General features: G+C 44.8%; 1 protein-coding gene and 1 long non-coding RNA gene across 24 annotated transcripts in view; both read right to left on the bottom strand.

Annotated features, from left to right (window-relative positions):
• Nucleotides 1–26,024, bottom strand: part of FBRSL1 (fibrosin like 1) — a 791,192-nt gene that overhangs the window by 699,546 nt on the left and 65,622 nt on the right. The window lies entirely within an intron of this gene.
• LOC148683087 (uncharacterized) lies at nucleotides 7,362–10,663 on the bottom strand. Its single transcript, XR_015947409.1, has 2 exons — nucleotides 8,084–10,663; nucleotides 7,362–7,664 (listed from the first exon to the last, which is right to left on the bottom strand). It is a non-coding gene; the product is annotated as an uncharacterized LOC148683087 (long non-coding RNA).

The raw sequence follows: 26,024 nt of genomic DNA, 5'->3' as shown, positions 1-26,024 counted from the left end.
TCCACCTCTTTGCAGAAGTTCTTCATCAGGTGTTAGCCCAGAGAGCCCATCAAGGGGATCCTTGGCACTGCACTCAGGAGGCCTTGTCTTCTGGTGCAATGGGGTGTCTGGTTGACTCTCCAAGGTGAGGGCTAGGCAGGATACCCACAAGGCTGGTTCCCCCAGACTACACCTATTCTTCCTACACTTGAGGATGTGTGAGACAGAAAGCATGATGCGGCTGCAGAGAAACAATTATGAATGTTCCCTGGAGAATCAGGGCCGGTAACTCAATGCCTCTAGGTCTACTGAGGAGCTTGGTACTGTCCACTTTGACTGGCAGTGGCTCTACAGGCCTTCAGACGAGGAATCTCTCCCAGCGCAGATGGAAATTCCGGATGTAAAGCAGATGCTCTGCCAACTGCTTTTCTTCCAAGGAGCTCAAGGCAGTGTGCATGTGTCTACCCCATTCGTTGCATCCTCACAATAGCAATGTGAGGTACAGAGTAAATAGACATGCCAGGAGGACCTAAACCACCAGCACGTATAAGCACATAAAGAGAGTGAGTTTGTGTGCGCACACACATGGGAGCATGTGCCACCGATTATAAATTTTATTTGTTATTTATTTATGTATTACCGCTTGTATATCATCCCACCTTTCTTCCGTGGAGCAGAAGGTGACATGCATACACTTGCTTTCTCCATTTTCTGCCCCACAACAACCCTGTCCAGTTGGGGAGCCTGAGAGATACCAAGGTGACCCCTGGTGGGGTTTTTGAACCCTGGTCTGTCACACCCTGGCTGGACACTCTAATCGCAACACCACCCGGCTCTCAAAGTCAATCCTAGCCAATGCACACACATTAATTAAGCCAGAGCACCTTATTACATTAAACACACACACAAAATAAAAACTTGATGGGCATTGGGCACTATTATTTATCAATCACACAGGCAACAGCACTGATCGATCGTTAACAAGTCTGATTGATTAGACAGGCAAAATGGGCATCCGTTTCCATTCCCTGGGATTGCCATATGTTTCTTCTTAATCATCGGGAGGAGGAGGAGGAGGAGGAGGAGGAGGAGGAAGAGAAAAGGCTCTGTGGTGTGTGTTTTCCCCCTTGAGTAACCTAACAGGTGTTGAAGCAAATCCTTAATGCTTTGAGTTTCGCCTCCTTTGAAGCAGATGGGGTGGGTGGATGAGTGGGAAAGGAAAGAGAGATTAGATTCTAGCCTCTCATTTTCTCTGGCCTCAGGTCAAGAGCTCCAAAGAAGACTTGGCTGTTAATCGTTAAAATGTTCATTTGATGTGAAAAAGGGACACCCTGCCCCCTTAAGACTAAGAAGTGAAGTAATGCTTTCCTTCACCAATATAATGTTCCTTTCTCTTTTTTCGCACACCTGTAAGTGCCGGGGAGGGGGGGTTCTTTTATATTCTTAAGAATATAGAACAAACTTCCTCATCATCTTAGGCCCTTAAGGGGGAAAGGCAGGGGGTCAGGTTGGAGATAGGGGTGTGGTTCATACACAGTGCTTAACCATGGTTAACACAAACCATAGTTAACACTGAAATGTATGGCAGAGAACTGCTTAAACTTTGGCTTATTAATTTACCAAATAGTTAAAAGCTCCAGGAAGAACAGATGAGCCTTCAGAGTGGTTTGCATTTTTTGCAGCTCTTCAGCTTTGGGGTGAACTACAGCTAAGCCCCCAGGCTCTGCTCATACTCCTAACCATGGCTTACCGTAATGAAACAGGCCAGTCAGTGAATCCCTCGGCTAAGAGTACAATAAAATAAAGACACCAGAAATCCGTCACCTCGTCACCTGAAGTCTCAAATCAGGGCCCTATGCCAAAGTATGCAATTCTGAGAACAGAAAGCAAAAATGCAGGTGTTTTAACATGAGAGGGCAAACGCTTTATTGCAGTAACTAGGAAATGCCACCTCCGATAATTACACATCCATCCATTTGCAGCAATAGGATATGATTGTGGAAGGAGGGGCAGAGGGCTTGTCAAAAGGCTGCTCAGATCAAAAGGTCTCCCTCAGGTTTAAACATGGAAATTAACACTGCTGCGTTAAAATGTTCTAACCCCACTAAGTCAACTTTCATTTCTCTGCAACGTTTTACTGCTTTTGCATGCGCCTGGGTGTCCTGTGACCTGTGCTTTCAAGCTAATGCATGTTACCTTTGCGTTCTTCCCTTCCATACAGTTTCCATTAGCCAGATGAGGTAGGAAGCGAACAAGAAGAGAATGCAAATTATCATATATTTTACCTCTCTGGCTGAAAGTCACCTCTGTGACAAGGGGAAGAAGAAGCAGAGCCGGTTTTGGGTGCCCAGGTGTATGTCAGAACCTGCAACTTCCAACGTTCGGCTTCGTTGGATGGCCCCAAGTTCAAGTATAATGAAAGGTTCAAAGTAATGTACTTGGCACACTCTCCTTGTGTTGAAGAGTTGTTTTCACAGGGAAAACATGTCTTACAAAAACAAGAGATAATGGTATCTGACGAAGTGTGCATGCACACGAAAGCTCATACCAAAATAAAAACTTAGTTGGTCTTTAAGGTGCTACTGAAGGAATTTTTTTTATTTTGCAAGAGATAATGCTATTCAGCATCTAGTTTGACAGGGGGGAGCAAGGAAGAGAGAGCAGGAGTCCTCACAAACTGCAGTACGCTGCAAATAATTTCTGTTTTTAGCTATCTGCTGATTTTAATTAGTTTTGATTTTAAAAAAATACTAGTTTTAATTGATTTTAATTTTTTTTCTCCCCCCACTTTCTCCATGCAATGCATAGTTTTATAAATTTCTAGCATATCACCTTTTATTCGCCTTTTCTTTAAAGAGTCCCAAATGGCAGCACACCGGCCCATCTAGCTCAGTACTGTCTACACTGACTGGCAGCAGCTCTCTGGGGTTTCAGGCAGGGAGCCCCTCCCACCCCTACCTGGAGATGTAAGGTGGTTCTTTTTAATGAGATTCAGAAGCAATACAAACACAGGTAAGTGAGAAGATTGAAGGTTTGGGTCTAAACAGCAAGCATTATATACATTACCAAGCAAGGACTTCGATCTGCCCCTGGGAAGCCCTCGAGAAGTGGCAAAGTGACACCCCCAGGTGGTCTCAGGTTTTACGACCCTCCGGCCATGAGTTTGTACACGAGTTGCACAGAAGTCCTGCCCAACACCATCTGATTTATAGCAAACCAAGTCTGTTAGCCTATGTGCCTTGCCGGAATAGCTAGTGCTGATTATTAATTAGCTAACCCCCTCTTCCAATAACCCACGTTCCTCCATACAATGTCTAACATCAAAGAAGGTCAGACAGTTCCCTGCATTATCAGTTCTTCCTTCCACCAGATTATACATTATAGGCTGCTCTCAGCCACCAAAGAGCAGAACAAGAGATAGAGGGGAAGTAAAAAGAGGCAGGAAGAGGTAAAGGTAAAGGACCCCAGGACGGTTAAGTCCAGTCAAAGGCGATTATGGGGTTGTGGAACTCAGCTTTCAGGCCGAGGGAGCCAGAGTTTCTTCACAGACAGCTTTCCGGGTCATGTGGCCAGCATGACTAAACCGCTTCTGGCGCAACGGGACACCGTGACGGAAACCAGAGCACACAGAAATGCTGTTTACCTTCCCACTGCAGCGGTACCTATTTATCTACTTGCGCTGGTGTGCTTTCGAACTGCTAGGTTGGCAGGAGCTGGGACAGAGCAATGGGAGCTCACTCAGTCACGGGGATTCGAACCACCAACCTTCCAATCGGCAAGCCCAAGAGGCTCAGTGGTTTAGAACCACAGTGCCACCCGCGTCCCTGGCAGGAAGAAATGGCCATGTCAGATCACTAAACACCTCGAAATACAATTGTCTTCTAGTTAGATTGCCCCTACAGTGAGGGACTGAACCTGAAGCTTTCTGCAATGCAAAGGCAGGTGCTTTATACCACTGAGCTACAGCCCCATCAAACTTTAGATATGACTTACTGTGATGGTTCCCTAAGATGTATTTGCAAGCTGGGGGGGGGGAGCAGCCAGACAGATGAGTGGCAGGTGCCAATCCTGACTAGAACAAAACAAACTGACTGGTGTGAGGCTTAAATGCCTTTCCCAAGAACTGCTTATTTCAAGGTTTGTCTCCTCCGCTTCTGAGGGGTTTTTTCTTTTGCCTCCATCACCACAGATTGCTCAGCACTTCTCAGCTCCCCAACCCCGCCCCCCTTAAGTACCTGGAGACATGCTGCAGCTGGGAGCAGGCAAGTGGAAGTTACAGCTTGACAAGAACCAAGAAATGCAACTGCTGTTATACCAAAAAAAAGTAGTAGTTTGCAAGGCAGAAGGTGAAAATAAAACCTTGGCTTTTTTTTAAGGCCAGAGTTTCTGATTCTGGTAAAAAGCAGTCTCTTAATATGCCGATGTGCTGTTTTTTCTCTCTCTCTCTCCTCTCTCCCCAAAATGAAGTAGTCAGGGGAAAGCGTTTTATTTTTAGAAAGGCAACGTGCTCCTTTTGTCCGCTTCAGCAGACACCACTGCATCACAGTAAGGCGATCCCATTGCAGCCGCAACGTGAACCGCATAGTCAAACACAGGAAGTTCCTAGACCTAGGCGATGTGAAAAGGCATTTACTGCGCTGTGAAGTCCTGACATGATGGTTATACATGTCAGGTTTCTAAAAAAGAAATTAAGAGGTGGGAGGAAAACACCAGGTACACTGTCATATAATGGGACTGCAGTTTCCATGTCAGAAGGGTAACTAAAACCAGCTTTGCAGGTAGAAAACAGGTGAGGCTATACCTGCCATGCCCAAAGTAAAGCACACTTCAAGACTAATAAATGTTTTGTAGGATTTGCTTTCATGGACAGCACCCTGCTACCTGGGCTGTATTAATGAGTTTATCTTTTTTAATTATTGTCACAACGGTTCTACATGTATTTGTTTTTATGCGTTGTTTAAGTTCGTTTGTTTTTAATTGGACAGTGCATTTTAGCAGTGTCTTGCATCCAGTGTTATTTGTACATTGCTTAGAGAGGTTTTCGATTAAGTAGTTTATAAATCTAATAAACAAACAAGATGTTTTGTGCAGTTCCCCATGTAGCAACCAACTCTGCGGGAGATAACGTTGGAAGTCCTACTTCCCAACACTGTCAGTATTGTATTTCAGTGGCCAAAAGGGTGCTCTCTCTCTCTCTCTCTCTCTCTCTCTCTCTCTCTCTCTCTCTCTCTCTCTCTCACTCTTCAGCTGTTTGCTACTGCAATGGAATCCTTGGCATGGGCTGCTAAAAGCTACCTCACTTCCTAAGAGCAAAAGCTGAGGACCTGGCTGAAACCAGATGAAAACAGGCTCTTCCCCTCCTAGAACTGCCTGCATTCCACCACCACAGTATATATGTACATACACAGAAAGGACAGTCTCTTGGCAGAGGATGTGGTCCTTTGTGTTAAGAATATTAATGCTTCCAGTTATGATGAACGATGAATGATTTAGCTCCATATGGCACAACTTCTGCCAATGAACTTAATGTTATGAAAGACAAAAGCAGGGATGTGGGTATTCATTCATTCTCTCTCTCTCTCTCTCTCTCTCTCTCTCTCTCACACACACACACACACACACACACACACACACTACATGGTCTCATGCTCAGGTATCCTGTTGTTCGCTTTGCTTTTTTTCTCTTAAACCAAGTTTCTTGCTATAACTGCAAATGCTGAGATGCGCATGGGTGGCACCCCCACCCCACCCAAATTCCTGAGCAGGGAATGGGCAGGACTTTTGTGTCCCCCCCCCCTTGCCTTGTCCGAGGCCAGCATATGAGATTGGCTGTAAACCAAAAAATAATTGCAGGAGGGTTGGACAAACATACACATGGACTCCAAAAGTTGTATGGAAATGCCATTACATTAAGGCCATGCTTCAGTTGTTGCCGTTTACACAGTGAACAGGTGCCCTTTCAGAATATGCTCCCCGGGGGGGACGGGACGGGTAAAGACGCTTTGCAGCACAAGGTGGGTGGTTCTTCATATGGGTGCTTTCATTCAACACACACTGGTTTGTGAACTGCTATTGTCCCAGGGGTGACTGTGCCATCTTGGGTTGGGGCATGTTAAAACCAGCCTCCAGGCAGTGAGCTTCCCACCACAGGGAAGAACAAAGACATAGGATTCTTATCTCATTATGCATGATCAAGCTTTCTTTAGGGCCTCAGCCCTTGCTCCCCCCCCGCAGGACCTATTGCAGTCATCAGCAGTCGTTAACAGCCATCAACAGGTTTACCACTCCAATAATAATAATAATAATAATAATTTATTATTTATACCCCGCCCATCTGGCCGGGTTCTCCCAGCCACTCTGGCCGGCTCCCAACAAAACATTATCAGCCCATCACCCATTCCCACCCACCCCCACCACCCTCTGAATATACATAAGGGTTTGGCTCTTCTGTTTCAGTGTATCTGAAGAAGTGTGCATGCACACGAAAGCTCATACCAAAATAAAAACTTAGTTGGTCTTTAAGGTGCTACTGAAGGAATTTTTTTATTTTGCTTCGACTCAGACCAACACGGCTACCTACCTGTAACCACCACAGGGAGTTTGAGCACAATGTCCCCTTTCCTTGTTATGCCTCCTAGTCTCCATCTGCCCTCCTCCCAAGAATATTGTGCCTCTCTCTGTTTTCCACCGAACACACAGGCTGCTAAGCTGCCAGCAATCATACCCAAGAGCAGGTCAGAACTCAAGAGTGGCAGAGCCTCATCAAATCAGACTCGCTGACAAAGGAAACCGTGTCTTGGGCTTCCTACAAAATGTAGGCTAAAATACCACCCATTTGCTTTCCGACCCATGCACTAAAAGATGATTTCCGCTGGCTAATTCTTCTGCTAAAACCCCCACAGGCCAGCTCTAATCCTTTTAAATAGCTTCGAGATTTCTGCTCATCTCTCCCAAATCTAGCGATCAAACGAACGAGCATGAACGAGGAAAAGGAAAGAGGAACTCCCTTTAATTTGTATTTTGAGACTTTTTGAAGGTGGTGCGTGGAATACAAGGCAATGTATGGGGGAAGGGAGACTGAAGCTGGGCCTTCAGCGGGTAGGAATGCAGTCGTGTGCCATTTCTACATCAGTCTGACAGCTATATTGTTAAAATACATGGAGCCATCATGGAAACGTAGGAAGTTGCCTTATAACAAGTCAAACTCTTGGGCATATCTAGCTCAGAAGTTCTCCAGGTTTTCAGATCGGGGGCTAGGGTCTCTCCCTGTTTTGCTTAAGGAGTAGGGCGGATACAGTGTCTAAAAACTGACACTATCGCTATAACATTCAGCCTAATTGGTGCCTTTTTTTGTGTACACACACACACACACACACACACACACACACACACACGGTCTCTCCCCCTCTCTTCTTTGCTAAATAAACTCAAGACCTTGCCACTATTTTGTGAAGTTCTAGTTGTCCCTGGTAAAGGTACTGTACCAAACGCTGCTTGGCAATGCTAACAAATAAAAAAGTTTTTTGAAATTGGTGGTTCAAAATGGCGCCATTTTGAAATGTTCTAAGTCCGCCATATTGATTTCAAAATGACATCAGGAGGCATTATGCACAATTCATTGTAAGACGTCCAAATGCTTAGAGAACAGACAAATCAACAACTTCCCAAAGTATATACAGTGGTACCTCGGTTTATGAACACAATTGGTTCCGGAAGTCTGTTCATAAACTGAAGCGTTCATAAACTGAAGCAAACTTTCCCATTGAAAGTAATGGAAAGTGATTTAATCCGTTCCAGACGGTCCGCGGAGTAAGCGTTCATAAACTGAAGCAAACTTTCCCATTGAAAGTAATGGAAAGTGGATTAATCCGTTCCAGACGGGTCCGCGGAGTACTTAAACTGAAGTGTTCATAAACTGAAGCATGGGTGTAATTGGTTCCGGAAGTCTGTTCATAAACTGAAGCGTTCATAAACTGAAGCAAACTTTCCCATTGAAAGTAATGGAAAATGAATTAATCCGTTCCAGATGGGTCCGCGGCGTTCATAAACCGAAAATTCATAAACCGAGGTGTTCATAAACCGAGGTTCCACTGTACAGTGGTACCTCTGGTTACGAACTTAATACATTCCAGAGGTCCATTCTTAACCTGAAGCCGTTCTTAACCTGAGGTACCACTTTAGCTAATAGGGCGTCCCACTGCCACCGTTCTGCCAGCGCGCGATTTCTGTTCCCATCCTGAGGTAAAGTTCTTAACCTGAGGTACTACTTCCGGGTTAGCAGAGTCTGTAACCCAAAGTGTTTGTAACCCGAGGTACCACTGTAATAGATTGCCCAACTGTGAAATTTAGAGCTGTTGCTGGTTGTTTTCTTAATAGAGCAACATGGCCACCCCTTTTGTGTGCGCATGTGTGTGTTTTAATGCAGTGTGTGTAACTGTGGGCTTTTTACAAGCTGTGCACGTTCCTTTCGTAGCAGCCATCAGGCATTCCAGCGGAATAAAAAAAGAGAAACCTATTAGCAGCAGCATCCAAAGTGGTGATCAGCCAATTAGTTTTAATAGTTATGCTTTTAAAAGTTATCAAAACCGAGGCATTAATAGCAAGAGATTTTCTTGATTTTTTTTGTAATAAGGTTAGGAAATGGGGCCCCTCTACTTTCTGCAAACAGATGCTAGCAGCCCTGATCTGAATCATTCTGTTAAATATATCATTAGCCAAACAAAGTTCTGTTAATGACACACGGCACACCCATCATCCTCGCCCAACTCTGCCAAGCCCCGGTGACGAAAACTTCCTAATTTTAGATATCTCTGTTTGGCTCACAAGTGGGCAGAAATGGGATTTTGTAAGATTTTCAGCCCCCAGCCCTGGCTATCCTGACCTAAGAGAGCTTTGGTGGTTGGGCAACAAAATTCGTACATAAGTATCCTATCTAATTTATGTAGCTAGTAGATGTACTTTTTTGCTGTTTATATGTTTTAATGTTCATACTATATGGAAATCTTAAAGTATGCAAATTTTCATGTGTGGTTTAAAAACAACAATTTTTTTAAAAAATAATCCAAGCGTTGGAATGGATTATGAGAGAGAGAGAGAGAGAGAGAGAGAGAATCTATATCAACACAAACGAAAGAGACACTGACTGGTTCATTTATCACTTCATTCGTAGATTGTTTTAACCTGGTTTTAAAGTTGCATTTTAAATCGCTGTTTAAATAATAATGATGACCTTACCCCAAAAGATGTTCACACAGAAAAGAAAGATTCCTAATAATATTCTTTTCTGCCTTCTTATTATCCCTCCCACCCACCACCCACCCCGGTTCCAAGAAAGAGTTTTAAGACCTTTCTAGATGTTTTCTAGTCATTTACGTTACCTTAGAGAGGAGCAGAAGGTATCATAATTTGCTTTTCTATAATTACCTATAGTCCTTGGGCTTATCTTGAGCATTTGGTAACAGATAATCCCTTTGATCTCTGGAAAGTAGATTGCTAGCAGGGTAGGAGTTTGAGGCCTCTAACCTGGAGATGTTTCTTCCAATACCTCCATTCAGGCCAATATAACTAATATTCCTTTCTTGTCTATTGGAATGTATCTGGATATTATTTGGATAGGTGACAAAGGCAGGATTCTTATAGCTCAATAACTTTCTTCTCCTTTCCAGACTGTGATTCCCTTTCTCTAGTCAGTACAGGTTATTTGGACCACCTTTTAATTTGAAAAACAGCTCTCTGTCAGTGAACATATGAATTAGAGACCAGAATTTATCCCATACATCAGGATCCTGAAAGGTTAGCTCTCTAGCCAAAATTAGACAGGCATTTACAACGTAAACCATTTCCTAAAACCAGGGAAACCCCTACAATGGATTGAATTCCTGCTTGCAGTTCAGATTCTGTTTTAATTATTCTGCTGGGTTTTTCCACTGGTCAGTTATGAATGACGACCCCCCTCATTCACAAGCTTTCAAAGTATGTTTTTTTAGCCATCATTCGCTGCCTTTTCCTCCCATCTGTGCTGTAGGGCAGGAAATGTGGAGTGCTGCCCCGAAGCCTTCAGAGTTCCATCGAAAGACGCCAGCTTGTACAAATTAGATTAGGTGACAGACCCAGATCATTTCCTTGGAATGTAGCAAGTGGATTATTACCATACTCATCCCCTATCAGTAGCCTTGTATCTGAAGGAGTAAAGAGACAAAATGGGAAACGACTCCTCCAAGTCCGTCTCATGAACATGCATACTGGCGTAAAAGCAGGTTTCTGAGTTCAAGTTCCAATCTTGATAGGTGTAAATTTAATTGTTTGGCTACTGAATTTGATAGGGATTTGGTGAACTCAGACCTATGTATCTCCATCTTTGATGTATCTTCAAACCATCAATAAACTCAGTTTCTGTGTGGGTAGGTGTCACCTATGGGCTACAGTTAGAATTCCTATCTCCTCTAACCAAACCAGTGTACCAATTATGGCATTCAAAGCCAAAACTTCCTTTTCTAATGTGTCAATTCTACTAAACATACCCTCTGCTGCAGGGCTGTCTTAAGGTCATTGGGCGCCCTGGTGCAGGGATCCCTCGGGCGCGCCCCCCCCACTCTTTTTTTTTAAAAAGGAAAACTCTTACCTGGCGTGCCGGGCGGCGGGAGCCTCACGGCGGCCCCCACACCTCACAGCAGGGCCGCGCTGTGCCAGAGGCCACCTGCCTGTCCGATGCCGCCGGATTGAGTGGGGGAGGGGGCACCGCTGCCCCGCGCAGCCTTCCTCCCTTCTCCCAGCGGAGCGGGGTGCCTGGGCAGGCCGGGCCATGCCGGGTTCCTTCCCGCCAACAGGGCGCTGCGTTTCATTGGTAGAGGTGCTGCCATGTGGCGTCACCTCTACCAATGAAACGCAGCGCCAGGGTGAGGGATGACCCTGGCGCTGCAGAGCGGAACAGGGTCCTAGTGCCCCTGTTCCGCTCACTTCCCTCCCTGCTCTTGCGGTGCGGCTGGTGGAGGGAAAAAGGAGGCCGCCGAGAAACTCTTCCACTTGCTGGGGCGCCCCTCAGCGCCCCCTGATTGCCCAGGCGCCGTGGTGCGTTGCACCACTAGAGTCAATGGGCGAGCCGGGCCTGCTCTGCTGTTTGTTTAAACAGGAGACACTGGTCATACAAAAGTTCCCAGACTGAGAAACTTTCAGTCTCTGTTGCAGCCAAGTCTTTTATGTCAAGATGCTCATTGTACATGGATGACCGTTAGATGGATTAAGCTGGAGTTGCCTGGGAGCATATATATCACTTCCTAGCAAGTCCAGATCAACCGACCAGTTAGCTAAGCTTTCATTAAAGGAATATGTAGCAAAACCTCTTACTTGGGATAAGGCATCTCCAGGGCTGTCCATGTAAGACATTATTAACTTTATCTTTCCACAACTGCTTTGCCAATACCTGCATCTTCCTTGCCAAGTCACAATAGTCCAACACAGATTTCTGGACTAAATCTGGCAAAGGAGTTCTGGGCACTTTATCTGAAGCACTGTAGTCCTGTGCTTATGTAATAACTGCGGAGTACCCTTCAGTCAAGATGGACGTCTAAACATTTCTCATCAGTTAAAAATGCTGAGCCAAAACAGCTGCTCCCCTATCGCCTGTCCTCCATTTAAAATATGTGGTTTTTTAAGCCCACGCAGGAGTAAAACAGATAAAAACAGATATGTTCCTTGCTTGCATGTGGCAATTATCATTAACAGCTGATCCAACTGGCTTTAAAACCATTCGAGATAAAATAAATTAAAACAAGAACAGACCGCAAACCTCAAGGACAAACAGCCTTACTTGTCACCATCTCCACCTGAAAAAGGCCAGCATCCTGAATAAGCAGCGGATTGCCTTTATCAAGGGTAGCCAACATGGTGCCCATTAACAGCAGGGACAATGATCAGAGATGATGGGAGCTGTAGTCTAGCAAGCTCTGGAGTGCACCATGTAGGACACCCCCTAGCCTATATCAATGCAAGAATCTACAAAAATGCAAGCGCAACACACTGGCTAATAACTGTTAGTGAATATATAATGATGTATATATCATACAACACACCTCACAAAATATACAAGTAACTACAAGTATATAGAGTAGTTATATAGATCAGAGTATATGCAGAGTATATACTGTCCTTTTGAGACTTCTGAGAAACGTCTTCCTTTGAGACTTTTGTGAGACGTCTTCCTTTGAGAGACGGCTTGGCGTTTCTCGCTATTCATTGATCTGTTTGATTATTTGTTTGACTCTGATATATATAACTGCTTGTAGTTACTTGTATATTTTGTGAGGTGTGTTGTATGATACCGTATATACATCATTTTGAAGGGGCTTAATCGTATATTTTGAATGATATCATAACCAATTATATATTCACTAACAGTTATTAGCCAGCGTGTTGTGCGTTTGCATTTTTGTAGAGTGTTACATTTTGCAACACAGGGGGTTGAGTTTGTTCAGATTACAGTGGAACCTCGGTTTATGAACACCTCGGTTTACGAAATTTCGGTTTACGAACACCGCGGATCCATCTGGAACGGATTAATTCACTTTCCATTACTTTCAATGGGAAAGTTCGCTTCAGTTTATGAACGCTTCAGTTTATGAACAGACTTTCAGGACCAATTACATCCATGCTTCGGGTTAAGTACACTTCAGGTTGAGTACTCTGCGGACCCGTCTGGAACGGATTAATCCACTTTCCATTACTTTCAATGGGAAAGTTTGCTTCAGTTTATGAACAGACTTCCGGAACCAATTGTGTTCATAAACCGAGGTACCACTGTATTGTATCAATGCAAGGCATCCCCTCTCAATTATTACAGTCGTGCTACATAGATCCTACTTGCTGGTGTTTCTTTGTTAAAGAAGAAAGCTCAGTTGCTAGAAAATGTTTTTTCCCCCAAGGAATGAATGACAAGTGAGACCACAGAGTTCTTGCTGGGTGCTTGATGGTCCTCTGTTCTTTGGGTGCAAAATGCATGCAGCACCAACCACATACCTCTCCAAGTGCTTTCTTAACTTCCTCGCTCTCCCCTTCCTGCCCCCCCCCAAAAATGCTATTGCAAATTGACTCCAGCTGCACTTCATGGCTTTTTGCCTGGTTGCTTTTCTCAGACACTCTACCAGACCATTTTTCCAAGGAAGGGGGAAAACGATAAAGCAAAGTGGCAGCGCCACTTGGCATACGGACAACCTCCCACATCGGGGGAAGCAACTGTGCCACAAGGTTCTGCTCCCAAGAACAAAAGCCCACTTCTAAGTGGGGGCAACTTCGTTGAAGATCCCAGCAGAGGAAACCACCAGTTTAAAAGGACATAGCTCAGCAGTAGAGCACCTGTGTTCAATCCCTGGCATTCTCCAGGTACGGCTAGGAATGCACAACATCCGAAATCCTGGAGAGCTGCTGCAGGCCCATGCAGAGAACACTGAGCTAGGCAGACCAATGGCCTCACTCAAGAGACACAAAAAGCTTGAAAATCTCTCGCTGCCGTTTACAAGAAACTACAGTGGTTTTCATGGCAAACATCTGATTGATTTTGCTTCATTTCTGTTGCTGATGCCTTATTGTTTCATCTTTTGTTCCCTACTTTGAACCCTGGAGAAGTGTCTCATGGGTAAGTGTAACTTTTATACTTGGTGCTTTCTGGTGAGCATCGCTATGCACAATGTTAGGGATTTTAAGTACAGTAGTACCTCTACTTACAAATAACTCTACTTACGAATTTTTCTACTTACAAATGGAGCTCCGTCCGCCATCTTGGATGGAGTTTAGATTTTTTTTCTACTTACGAATTTTTAGATAGGGTTGCTTCGACTTACGAATTTTTTCTCCCAATGCATTCCTATGGGATTCGACTTACAATTTTTTTCAACTTACAAATGTGTGTTCGGAACGCATTAAATTCGTAAGTAGAGGTACCACTGTATCATTATTAGTAGCATGACAATTGAATTTATGACTCCACCTTTCTATAAAAGTACGAAAGGCATCTTACACAAAATCCAAAATGAATTTTTGGATTTGACTCTGATGAATTAAAATGCTTTGGGGATCCTTAAACATTTCTACCCTCTGAAAGACTTCAGGAAGAGGCAGAAGCTAAATGCATGAGTTGGCCAACAGAGTATTTATTTTAAATTGTGTAAAAGATGCCACTGGGGAGTTCTGATTAAATACCACCACTTACAGGCAGTATACTGGATGGCAACCTCGAGCGGAGTCAACCTGAGGAGTGACAGTTCCTTTGGGATAAGAAAATCAAAAGCCTTTTCGGTGAAATGTTTATGAAACACAGACGAGGCTTTTCGCAGCAGAAAAGTGAATGAGGGTTGGCATGTATGTAAGTTGCCTGCCTTCCCTGTATGAATTGTTTGTGACACGCTAAGGGATAAAAAATGGCTTAGGGAATACTTCAGTTACATAGCTGTATTTGCTCTCTTTTTGGGTGGGTGGGGGTGTTCATGCAAGACTTTTTTATTTATTTTTGCAAGAACGAATATTCTTCCAGATCAGTTACTGTGTCTCTTGTAAAGTGATGGAGTTTGCAGGGGGGGGGGAGAACAGGATAATTTTTCAAGCGTTAGCAAGGAAGCACATTGTGCCAAATGTGAAGAGTTACTCCAACCACAATGAAAACAGAGAGGGCCTAATATAGATTAGATTAGACCACTGCTAGGAGCTCCCAGCCTCTGTGGTTACTTGCCCAGAAATTTAGCTGGTGTTTACTTTGAGAAAACTGAAACTGGGAGCAGCCAGAGCAAAATGCCTGGTTGGCTGATTAAAGTTAAGTATCCTTTCCTTCCTGCCGATGCCTGTAGAAGCCCACGGTGTATTGATCTAAGGCTTCAGATGAAGTTTAGACAGAGCTCCCCACCACTTATCAATGCTGGTAGGAAGCAGGGAAACAAAACCACTGGGTTTCACACTGGTCTTCCAATAATTTGGATGTTATTCTTTAAAATGCATGCCAACATTCGTAGAAAAGGGATGGGGGTCGTGCTAGAGAGAGGCACTGCTTGTATTTTAAGAGATCAGCATGAGGCTTTTCTTACAATTGCTGGACGACAGAGTTTTCGCCTTCATGGTAATACTTGGAGAAACTCTTGTAGCACAATCCTAGGCAGCTCTACTCAGATTTAACACCAATGAAGTCATATAGGAATTGCTGGCAGGCAAGTGCTATATGTTTCAAGCCACAAGGAAGCCAAAGCTATGGATTCACACCCTTTCAATTTTTAGTCATGAATCCTTTGTCCTTTAAAGCTCTCACCTGATCTTTTCAGATTGGGGGTAGGGAAAAGATAGATTAGGATCTCATGGAAGATCCCTGGATAATTTGCAGTAGATCAGCAAGAGTTTAAAAATAGCAACAAAAGGCTTTCTCCCTTCTGAATTAGAGACCTGGAATCTCTGATTTGCAGTAATTCAACTCTAGTCTGAATATTAGAATCTCTGATCTGTTTTTTTTAAAAAAGTCAAATGTAGATTTGTATTGGATTAAGGTCATCCCAGTACTTGGCTCAAAACGTACAGGAGCTAAGGGGCTCCATCTCCTGAGCCACCACTTCACGTCTGGCCCTGTTTGGTGGGTCTCAGGGTTCTATTTAAAAACAAAATAGATATTTAAAACCAGGAGTCGTCTCTGCAATTTCTCTACAAATGAGTGAAGGAAAAAGCCACCTAGACAGGCTGCCAAAACCATCTCCTCCTCCCCATCCTCTGAAGTCTAAGTAAACATTGGGAAGAGGCACAGATTCAGAATGAGGCTCTGTGATTAAACTTAGGCTACCAGGCAAAATGGGATGCGGGTGACACTGTGGGTTAAACCACCGAGCCTAGTGCTTGCCGATCAGAAGGTCAGCGGTTCGAATCCCTGTAACGGGGTGAGCTCCCGTTGCTCTGTCCCAGCTCCTGCCCACCTAGCAGTTCGAAAGCACGTCAAAGTGCAAGTAGATAAATAGATACCGCTACAGCGGGAAGGTAAACGGCGTTTCCGTGTGCTGCTCTGGTTCGCCAGAAGCGGCTTTGTCATGCTGGCCACATGACCTGGAAGCTGCACGCCGGCTCCCTTGGCCAATAATGTGAGATGACCATCATAACCCCAGAGTCGGTCACGACTGGACCTAATGGTCAGGGGTCCCTTTACCTTTTCAGGCTAAAACCTATGTGCTGGCAGTCTTCCAGGCACAGGGAATGTGTCGTTGCAGGAATAAAAGCCAAACTGGGTTGCCCTCCAGATGTCGTTGTACTCAAGATGAAGATCATCCCTAACCACTGGTCATGCTGTCTGGAGCTGATGGGAGTCGGGAGTCCATAAACATCTGGAGGGCACTACACTGGATAACCCTGTTGTAGGGCAACAATCCACTTTTAATTGCACAACCACCTTTAATCTGAGTTTACAACGTGTACTTGGATCCCTCTTACAAAGGATTGACAATCTATTCACCCTCACAAAGGGAATCAGCCCAGAGCCTTCTTCATGAGAAGATGCGTCTGCAACCACTGGTAGTCGTTGTTGCTAAACACAGACCGCCATGGTAGGAAACATGGGGTGATGCCTTATGCTGAATCAGACCACAGTGCTTCATCTAGCTCAGTGTTATTTCCAGCAGTTTTCCATGGTTTCAGGCATGAGTTCTCTCCCAGTTCTATCTGGAGGTGCTGGGGATTGAACCTGGGACCTGTTCCATGCAAAGCAGATGCTCTAGCACTGAGCCATGGCCCCAATTCCATCCACACGTTCAGAGGCAGTGTGCCAACAAGTATCAGTTGCTGGGTATAGCAGCATGAGGAAGATGCTGCTTGATGCTGGATTGGATGGACTTGCAGTTTGATTCAACAAGAGACAAGAGAATCCAGTTTGTGCAGCTGATCTCACGCAGCCTTTCATTTAGCTACCTGCAAAACAGTCCTCATCCCTTGAGTGTGTGTCTTGCCCTTTTACACACACACACACACACACACACACACACACACACACACCCTCCTCCTATCTGGATGCAGAAGAGAAAAATCTCCACATCCTGCTCAAAGAAGCCAAAATGAAGGTTATCAGTAGCAAAGTGGTTTCAGGCCCCTGTGGCTGCTTGTCAGCTTTCTGATGCCTCTATCTTTTCTTAAGTCTCCATATAACAGGATGAGATGAGATGTCGTAGCTCAGTGACACAGACAGAATAGAATTAAGGGCTGACACTTGTCTGCTCGCAGCGGATGCAGCCAAGCCTAGACAGCCTGGCTCGAAAGAGTCCAATTACAGCATACGCAATAGCTAGCAAAGGCTGGCTTGCAAAATATGTGTCTTTCTTCCCCATTTCCACCCCCCTGTCAAGGGGGTAGCCGGTGAACAGCCACAGGAGAGGTTTATTGCCTTCACGCACTATTTGAGAGCTTCGTGGATGCCCACTGTGGAAAGCAAAGTGCTCGAATGGCATGAGCCTTTTGCGTAAGTAATTCAGGGACATAGGGAAGCTGCCTAATTCTGAGTCAGGCTACTGACTCATTTAGTATTGTGCATAATGACCAGCAGCGGCTGTCCAGGGTTTCAGGCAAGGATCTCTCCCAGCTCTACTTGGATATACTGGGAAATGGAACATAGAACTTTTTGCATGCAAAGCACATGCTTTACCACTAAGCCAAACTCCCTCTGAATATTCAGCAGCACTCATATTCTTAGGGCCCAGTTCCAGACGTGGAAGGTACAATTCATAAACTTGCCACCCAGCTGTGGAAGTGTCCATAAGTCAAGTGCTAAAAGGCCAATACCAGGAGGTAAAAGTGAGGGATCCATACCCGGGGCACCCCTGGGAGATGCTGCAGGTATTTCAGGTTAGGTAGAGTAAACTCCTCAGACCAGCAAAGTCAAGTGATTGTGTTTTAATAACAGGTAGGTAGCCATGTTGGTCTGCTGTAGTCGAAACAAAATAAAAAAATCCCTTCCAGTAGCACCTTAGAGACCAAACTAAGTTTGTTATTGGTATGAGCATGCACACGAAAGCTCATACCAATAACAAACTTAGTTGGTCTCTAAGGTGCTACTGGAAGGGATTTTTTTTAAATTGTGTTTTAATAGCATTGTTTTATTGTCCATTTATTGAGGGTCGTATTTTAATGTTTGTGTAGCTCATTTTCATATTTTGCAAACTGCTTAGAAGCCTATTTTGGCATTTGTAAGAAGTAAATAATAGTTTTCCAACTATTTTCCAGTAATTTTCCAGTTCCACCTATTAGCACCTCTGGGGATTGGCTGCTATTTTCTTCACTCTGCACAACTAGTTATGTCATTTATTACACCTTTCTCCAAAGAAATGGGGGCCCCGGGGAGCATAAGTTTTCTCCCCACTGCATTCATTTTATTATCGAAGCAGCCTTGCGGGGTATGCTAGGGTAAGAGTGTGCAGCTGGCCTAAGGACAATCAGAGAGTTTCATGGCTGAGTGTGGCTTTGAGCCTAGTCTTCCCTGGTTCTAGTGCAACACCCCAGGAAGTACACCACTCAGGCTCCAAAACATAGGCCTCATGCAGATTAGTCAGCGTTTTACTGCTAATTTATCCAAACACACGTTTGAATGCACCTTTACCTAATATACACATTTTTGGACAGCAATTTCCCTGAAGATTATGCATTTTTGTATTATGTTTTTTAGAAATATGTATTTTTCTATGCACACCATACCGTAGTTTATGAAATTTTGCACTGCAAAATTCAGAGACGTTTGAATTTCAAAGAGTGGCTGGATTTCGGTTCATGCACTCTTTTATAGAATGCAAATTTCATAGGTTCATATTTAATGAGACATTCTCCTCCATCCCTGCTCCCAGTGATTGAACTTGAAATCTGAAGAATTTACTCCTGTGCAAAACTACTTGCTACTCATCCAGCAGCGGTGTGCTTGGATTTAGGAGAACTTTAAGCACTGTATGTTTTGTTCAAGACTTCTGAAATGGAACTCAACCAGCCATGAGTTGCCCGGGGGGGGGGGGTAAGTAGATTTTATCTTATGGGTATTGCATTTCTCCTGCTTCAATGGTTTTATTTGATCACTTAATCTCAGGAAGCTTTCTAAGGAGTGCATCTACGGGCACTTAAATCTGCTTTGGATAGCAGTATTTCTAATCCATAATTCACTCTTTCACTGGAAACAAGAAACAAGGGCATCTACGCAACAAAAAGAAGCGTCTCTTCAAATCTTACAGGCCCACCTTCAGTGCCGACTGCTCAGGACACCCCAGAGAAGTGCTTCCACCAGCCTTTCCCCCAACTCTGGATTATTTTGCAGCTTAGGCAATAAGGCAGCAAAACAATTTCCTGATGAAGTAGGAAATGAGCTTTGGAATGAGTTCAAGAACCTTCAGAACAGGGATTTAATTGAAAGCGCTTGGAGCTCAACAGCCTTACCAAGAAGCAAGTGTGCCATTTCTGAAAGCACAGCTATCAATGCATGTTTCATAGCCCAGGCTACCACTCTTAAGAAATTATATTACTACTACAACTACTACTACTACTATTATTACAGATTTTCAAAATGGCACTGTTATGAGGCACAAAAAAGGGTGAAATTGGGCCCTGAAGCTCTCCTATTGAGAAGCTAAGTTTACAACATGCAGTAAGGTCCCAAGACTGACATAAGAAAATGCTATAGCACCCTACCATTAGACGGCCCTTCTTCCCAGGCAATGCCCATTTCTGACTGTGCTTTGCACATTCCTTGAGTGTTTCTTTCCTCTTGGGACGTGATCCTGAACTCTGATAACATTTCTAGTTTGCCTGAATAGAAGACAGTTGGGCGTGGAAATTCACCTACTGCGCAAAAAGGTTGACTTAAAAATTGCTGCACCACCCACTTTTGCTACTGCGCCCGCCCACTGCTAGCATGTGGCCCCCAAAAGGTTGCCATGAGGGGAATGTGGCCCTTAGGCTGAAAAGGGTTTACCCATGCCTGTTGCATGGGTTTGGGGTTTTTTTTGAAATGGAAGTTTTGCAGGTCCAACCTGAGACATTTTACTGCTTGAAGCAAATAAGAAGCAGCAAGTGAAACGGGTGGTTTATTAACATATTCATGGACTATATTTGTATGTAAAATATTTCAAGGTGGTACACAACCTAAAGTCAAATCTTACTTCCAACAATGGGGACAAGACAGTGTCCTTCATGGCACCAGAGGACAGACTATCTTATGGGATTATGGAGAGACCATGTGGCACATTCACCATCACCCAGCTACCATGCCTGTCCCCTCCCTCCCTCTGCCTAATGGTAGGGTTGGTCCTCAAGCAACCAGAAGGTCAGCTTCCTCTATTAACCCTTCAGTTACAAACTGAATCCCCACTGCTGTACTTCCAAAAACAATAACCCAATCTAGCCATAGACGGTGAAAAAGCTGCAGTGCATGCTATAACTCAAGCGGTGCCTCGTCAAATTGATACTGAGGGTTCACATCATTAGCTTGGAGTTTATCAGGGTAGGAACAGAAGTTGGAAATATTATATATGGATCCAGATAGTACCACATACAAACTCTAATGATTATACTCCTGAGAAGCTGCTAGTAGGGAAAGATAAATTATTGGCAGGTCTGAGCTACTATAAAAGCTCTTTTTCAACCACAGCATTTGAAAAATAGCTCCCTGTACTCTATTTCGAACCAGTAGCACACAGCAGAGTGCTTGGACAAAGCAATATTTCAGCCTGTGGGATCCATCTTGAATTCCTTGGGAAGCTAAGGTACTGTTTAGTTCCAAGCACAGCTGCTGAAATATTTGAAAATGGTTGGTGGGATGGGGAAAGGAAGAGAGTTCGGCCCATAAGGACACCCTTGGTTCCAAGTGTATTTGAAATTCTGTTGGAAGAAGAAAGGGGTTCACTTGGCCAAACGGGAGATGTGGAGCTATGACGGAACGAAACATGCACAACGGAATCTGCTGTTGAAGCAAAGATAAAGAACTTGGTGCAAATTGAGATGTTCCTACTCTTCTGAACACATACGGTGAACACAAAGGACATATCAATCCAGGATATGCTGGCTGGGATACTGTAGTGACCAAGAGTGTAAAGGCAGTGAAGTCCTCAGTTCAATTTGCATCTCTAACACACAACTCTGTAGAAGCAGTCTTAGACAAGCTGATATATCTGCAATATGATGGCAATACCAGCGTGCCTTGGGCTTGCACTGGAAGTTGGTCCATTAGGGCAGCTTGGGTATTGCCCCACCAACTTCAGTCTGCCCTCAGCCATCCCCTGCCTGCCTTTCAGGGCTGTTGTAAAGATCCAGTAAGTGTGCTGGACACTCAAAAGCACTACATAAAAATGCTAGACACAGTGTGTGTGTGTGTGTGTGTGTGTGCGTGTGTGTGCGTGTGTGTGTTAAGAACCCACCCTCTAATTCAGAAGTGCAGAATTTCAGACCCAGGGGCCAAATGCCTCTTTGTTTGGTCCTTGGGGAAACTGACATGCCATATCCCCTCTCCTGAAGCCTCGACCCTCTGCAGTCTGGTTCCACACCTTACTTGAATGCTTTTGCCTGGCTTGAATGTGTCTTTGAACCAACTTGGTAGACCACAATTCCCATCATCCCAGCTTGCTTTCCCACGATGTTGCTGGACTACAACTCCCTTCATCCCAGACCCCTGGGGCTGATGGGAGTTGGGAGTCCAACATCCTCTAGGAAGCATCACATCAGAACGTCCAGCGTAGTCATGGAAGAAGATCGGGGTTTCAAATGCCTACTCAGCCACAAAGCTTACTGGGTGACCTTGGATCAATCGCTATAAGGTCACCCTCTCTAGGCCTAGCGTACAAGAGGGCTATTGTGAACAGAAATGGAGAGGAGAAGGCACGCATTTATACACTGATAGAAGCAATGGATAAAAACCATGCATTTTTTTCACCCTCTCTCATAGCACTAGAAGTTGTGGACTTCCAATGAAGCTGAACGTTGGAAGGTTGACGACAGACAACAGAAAACAACTTCTTCAGACAGCAGTGCGTAGAAGAACTCTGAAACCTCATTCATTCCATGAGGGCTAGCAACGGCCATCAATTGGGTTGGCTTTAACTGGGGATTAGGCAAATGCGTGGCAAATAGGGCTATTGATGGCTACTAAGCTGAAGGGTATGTTCTACCTGCAGACAGAGACGGTATGCTTCTGAAATACCAGTTGCTGAGTCCCTATAATGCTGAAAGACTTGCATTTTACTTGCAATATAAACATGCCAGCATTTAGATTTCGCTGATACATATTGCGAACCTATTTTGATTCATGGTGGTCATACCATGCAAATTACTAGTTCTTCCCACGCCATTTGCACAGAAATTGCCCAACAAAAAAGAAAGAGAGGGGCCTAGACAAGGCATGGCATGTGTCGTCGATGTCATTGTCGTCCCCCCGGAAAGGAGGAGCGACAGATCTCCACACTAGTCGTTGCTAGGAAACGCAAGGACCAGCCCTCCCCGCTGCCTACGGCACAGCACAACTCCTTGTTTTGTCTTATTAACATGGTTTACATTATCAGCCGTGAAGCAAGAGCTGCACTCTGACAGATTAACAAGAACGCAAAGAGAGGAATCACTTCGGAACTTCTGTGAATAAGGAGGCAGCTGACACTGCTTGCTTTTGAAGGACTCCTGCAAAGCCGTCTCTGTTTCCCACTAACAAAGGGGCCTGCAAACACAAACACTGAAACGTCAACAACAGCTGCATTTATAAGAAAGGGCCGTATTCCCTTCTTGGGGGGGGCACACTTCCAGTGGTGGGTGGTGCCAAAGGCAAACGTGGACACAGCAGCAATGCACATCTTCCCCTTTGTATAGTACTCAAGTTTCCAGAGAGAGAGAGAGAGAGAGAGAGAGAGAGAGAGAGAGAGAGAGGAGAGAGGAGAGAGGAGAGAGGAGAGAGGAGAGAGGGAGAGGGAGATATATATATATCCCCCATCTGGGCAAGCAAAAGGCATTATCAGAGTTCAACCGACACATTCCACCCAGGTAGGAAAACTCAAGCAGGGCTTTTGAGGAGTGTGGAGTAGGAATAGCCCCAAGGGCCAGAAAGACGGGCTTTGAGGGCCACATTTGTCCCATAGGGCTGAAGTTCACCACTCCCTGACATAATACATAGCATACTTGGGATAAGTTACAGGTGGCCGTTTATCTGAAGAAGTGTACATGCACACCAAAGCTCATACCAATGACAAACTTACGATAGTTTGTCTCTACGGTGCTACTGGAAGGAATTTTCATACAGTACTTGGGATAACTCAGTCGGTAAGCTCAGGGTTGAAGGTTTGAGCCCTATGTTCGGCAAAAGATTCGTGCCTTGCAGGGGATTGGACTAGATGACTCTTGTGGTCCCTCCCAACCCTACAATTCTATGATTCTATGTAGGGGCTCCACTGTCACAGAGTACAGGGACGAGTACCAGCTTAAACTGCTGTAAAAAGCAGATTGGACAAACTGGATGAGGCCTGGAAAAGGAACCGCTCTTGCGAACGGCTGAACGGCTGTACCTCTGAACACTAGGTGAACAGCCAGGGGATGAGGATAGGCTGTTGCTTCTGTGCTCTCATCCAGCAGGACACTCTCTAGGTTATGATTTAGAGTAGAGAAGTAGAGCAGAGATCAAACATTTAAATCACACACACACACACCGCACACAAGCAAAGAATTCTGAGAAGTGTAATTTGTTATGGGTACTGGGAACTGTAAGCTATAGTTCTCAGCATTCTTTTCTGGGATGCTGTGTACATTCAAACTGTCAGAAAACCTGAAACAGCAGCTTGGGGGAGAAGGGTGGCTTGGAGCAGGAAAGCAGTGAGTAGGAAAGAGTTTAAGAAGCAGCACACCACTTCCCAGCTCTAACTCACTTTGGAGCAATTAAAAATGCCACTTTCGGAATGTAGGAACACTCCGGGAATGTATTATCTCGGCTGGCCCCGAGACAGGCCAAACTGATCTTCCTTTCAGTGGGCCAAACAGAAGTTTAACATACATTATAAGCTTTCAAGACCAGCCAAGATTCTTTAAGGAACAGTGTGTCCTAAAACCACACTCATGTGAGCTTGTTATTATTTGAGCTTAAGAACTCCCAATGCAATTTAATACCCGTTATCAAGCAAAGTGAAAGAGAGTAAAGGAGGCACTTTTATAAAAGGAGATGGGCGCTCTCTCTCTCTCTCTCTGTGTGTGTGTGTGTGTGTGTGTGTGTTGGTTTGAACCTTAGCTTTGTGCTGCATTTTCCAGGATCTTTTAACACTGCCAAGAAAAAGGTCTGTTCCAGCAAATCACAGGAGGTCTCCGTCTACGAAGACGACAACTTACTTCCTCTCTGGAAAAGCAGAGCAGACAAATTGGAGGATTCTCTCACTAGGATTGCTGACCAGCCAAAATCATGCTGCCTGGGCCAGAAATATCACGGTCCTGATCAATGAGTAGCAAAGTTGCTACCCTCTAGATCAGGCATGTCAAACCTGCGGCCCTCCAGATGTTTTGGACTACAATTCCCATCTTCCCCAACCACTGGTCCTGCTAGCTAGGGATCATGGGAGTTGTAGGCCAAAACATCTGGAGGGCCGCAGGTTTGACATGCCTGATCTAGATGTTGTTGGACTGCAAATCCCATCATCTCTGACCACTGGTCATGCTGGATGGGAATGATGGGAACTGGAGTCTAACAACCAACAGCATCCGGCTGACTGCTGCCAGAAGAGTAGAGAGTATGCCTTGTAGAGGACATGCCTTGTACGCAGGAGATCCCAGGTTCACTCTCAAGCATAGCTCAGTCAGTACAGCATGAGCCTCTTAATCTCAGGGTTATGGGTTAAAGTCCCACGTTGGGCAAAAGATTCCTGCATTGCAAGGGGTTTTACCCTTCCAACCTAAGCAGGGAACTACCCTTGCCTGAAACTCTGGAGAGCCGCTTCCAGTTGAAATACACAATAGTGAGCTAGCTGGACCAACAGTCTAACTTGGAAGAAGGCAAAATTAAAAAATTCCTTCAGTAGCACCTTAAAGACCAACTAGGTTTTTATTTTGGTATGAGCTTTCGTGTGTATGCTTCGACTCAGACCAACACGGCTACCTACCTGTAATTGGAAGGCAGCTTCCTATGTTCCTTTGAATATGTAAATCGGGGAGTAAAAGTATGTTTTGTGCCTAACTTTATTAGCATACTAGCTAATGAATGCTGCCAGGCTTATGCAGGCGATTAAGGTAACAATGTCTGTAATAGCTGGGTGCTCTTTGTTATTGTTGTTGTTTGTTTCAGTGGGTTTTATAGCTGAAAATGGGCTCACACAAGTTGACCAACATGGCTGGGTGGGAGGGAGAGGGAGAGGGAGAGATCTGGAAAGGGGACATTCATGCACGCACGCACATCTTTGAATTTTTGTGGGGTGTGTTCTGCCTCTAACCCCAGCCACAAAGCAACATTCTGTTAAGTTACACTATAGCTATCGGGATTTTGACCAAGCCTTGGGCTGGCAGGCGGGTAGGGAATTTGCAGTAGCAAGCAGGGACACGAGTTTGAAAAATTGGGACAGACTTGTACACACATGTGATTTCCCCTTTCACTACACCATACACTACACCCTTAGACTGGGAGAGGAGGAAGTTTCATTGGCAGTGTCTTGACAAGCTGTGCATGTTCTATTATTATTAATGAAGAGGTCCACAAACTTTGCCTGGCCTTGGTAACCAGCCAAGATGTTTGCTCAACACAACCCAGCCTCCACATCCCTTGCATAGGAAGGTCAGGGAGTTCTTTAATGTCATAAGTAGGGAGGCCTAGGGAGACAGGAGTGGGGAGGGGGACTGCTGGGAAAAGTGAAGACTCACCCCTCCTGTGCCAAACCTCAGAGATGCTCAGGAAGCAGCAGGAGTTCTTGGTACTTTCCAAAGGTCTCCAAGGCTCAACACAGGGAGAGTTCCTGCTCTTCTGCTGGCTCAGGAGAAGTAGAGGACATCTCAACGCTGCACTCCCCAAGTTGAAAGGTAAACTCACAAATGTCAAGTGTTACTGTGGATCCCTCGTACCTACGTGACCG

The sequence above is a fragment of the Zootoca vivipara genome, chromosome 16 (assembly GCF_965207765.1).
Source record: "Zootoca vivipara chromosome 16, rZooViv2.hap1.1, whole genome shotgun sequence".
In the NCBI taxonomy this organism is placed as follows: Eukaryota; Metazoa; Chordata; class Lepidosauria; order Squamata; family Lacertidae; genus Zootoca; species Zootoca vivipara.
This window is presented reverse-complemented; position numbering and strand designations above follow the sequence as displayed.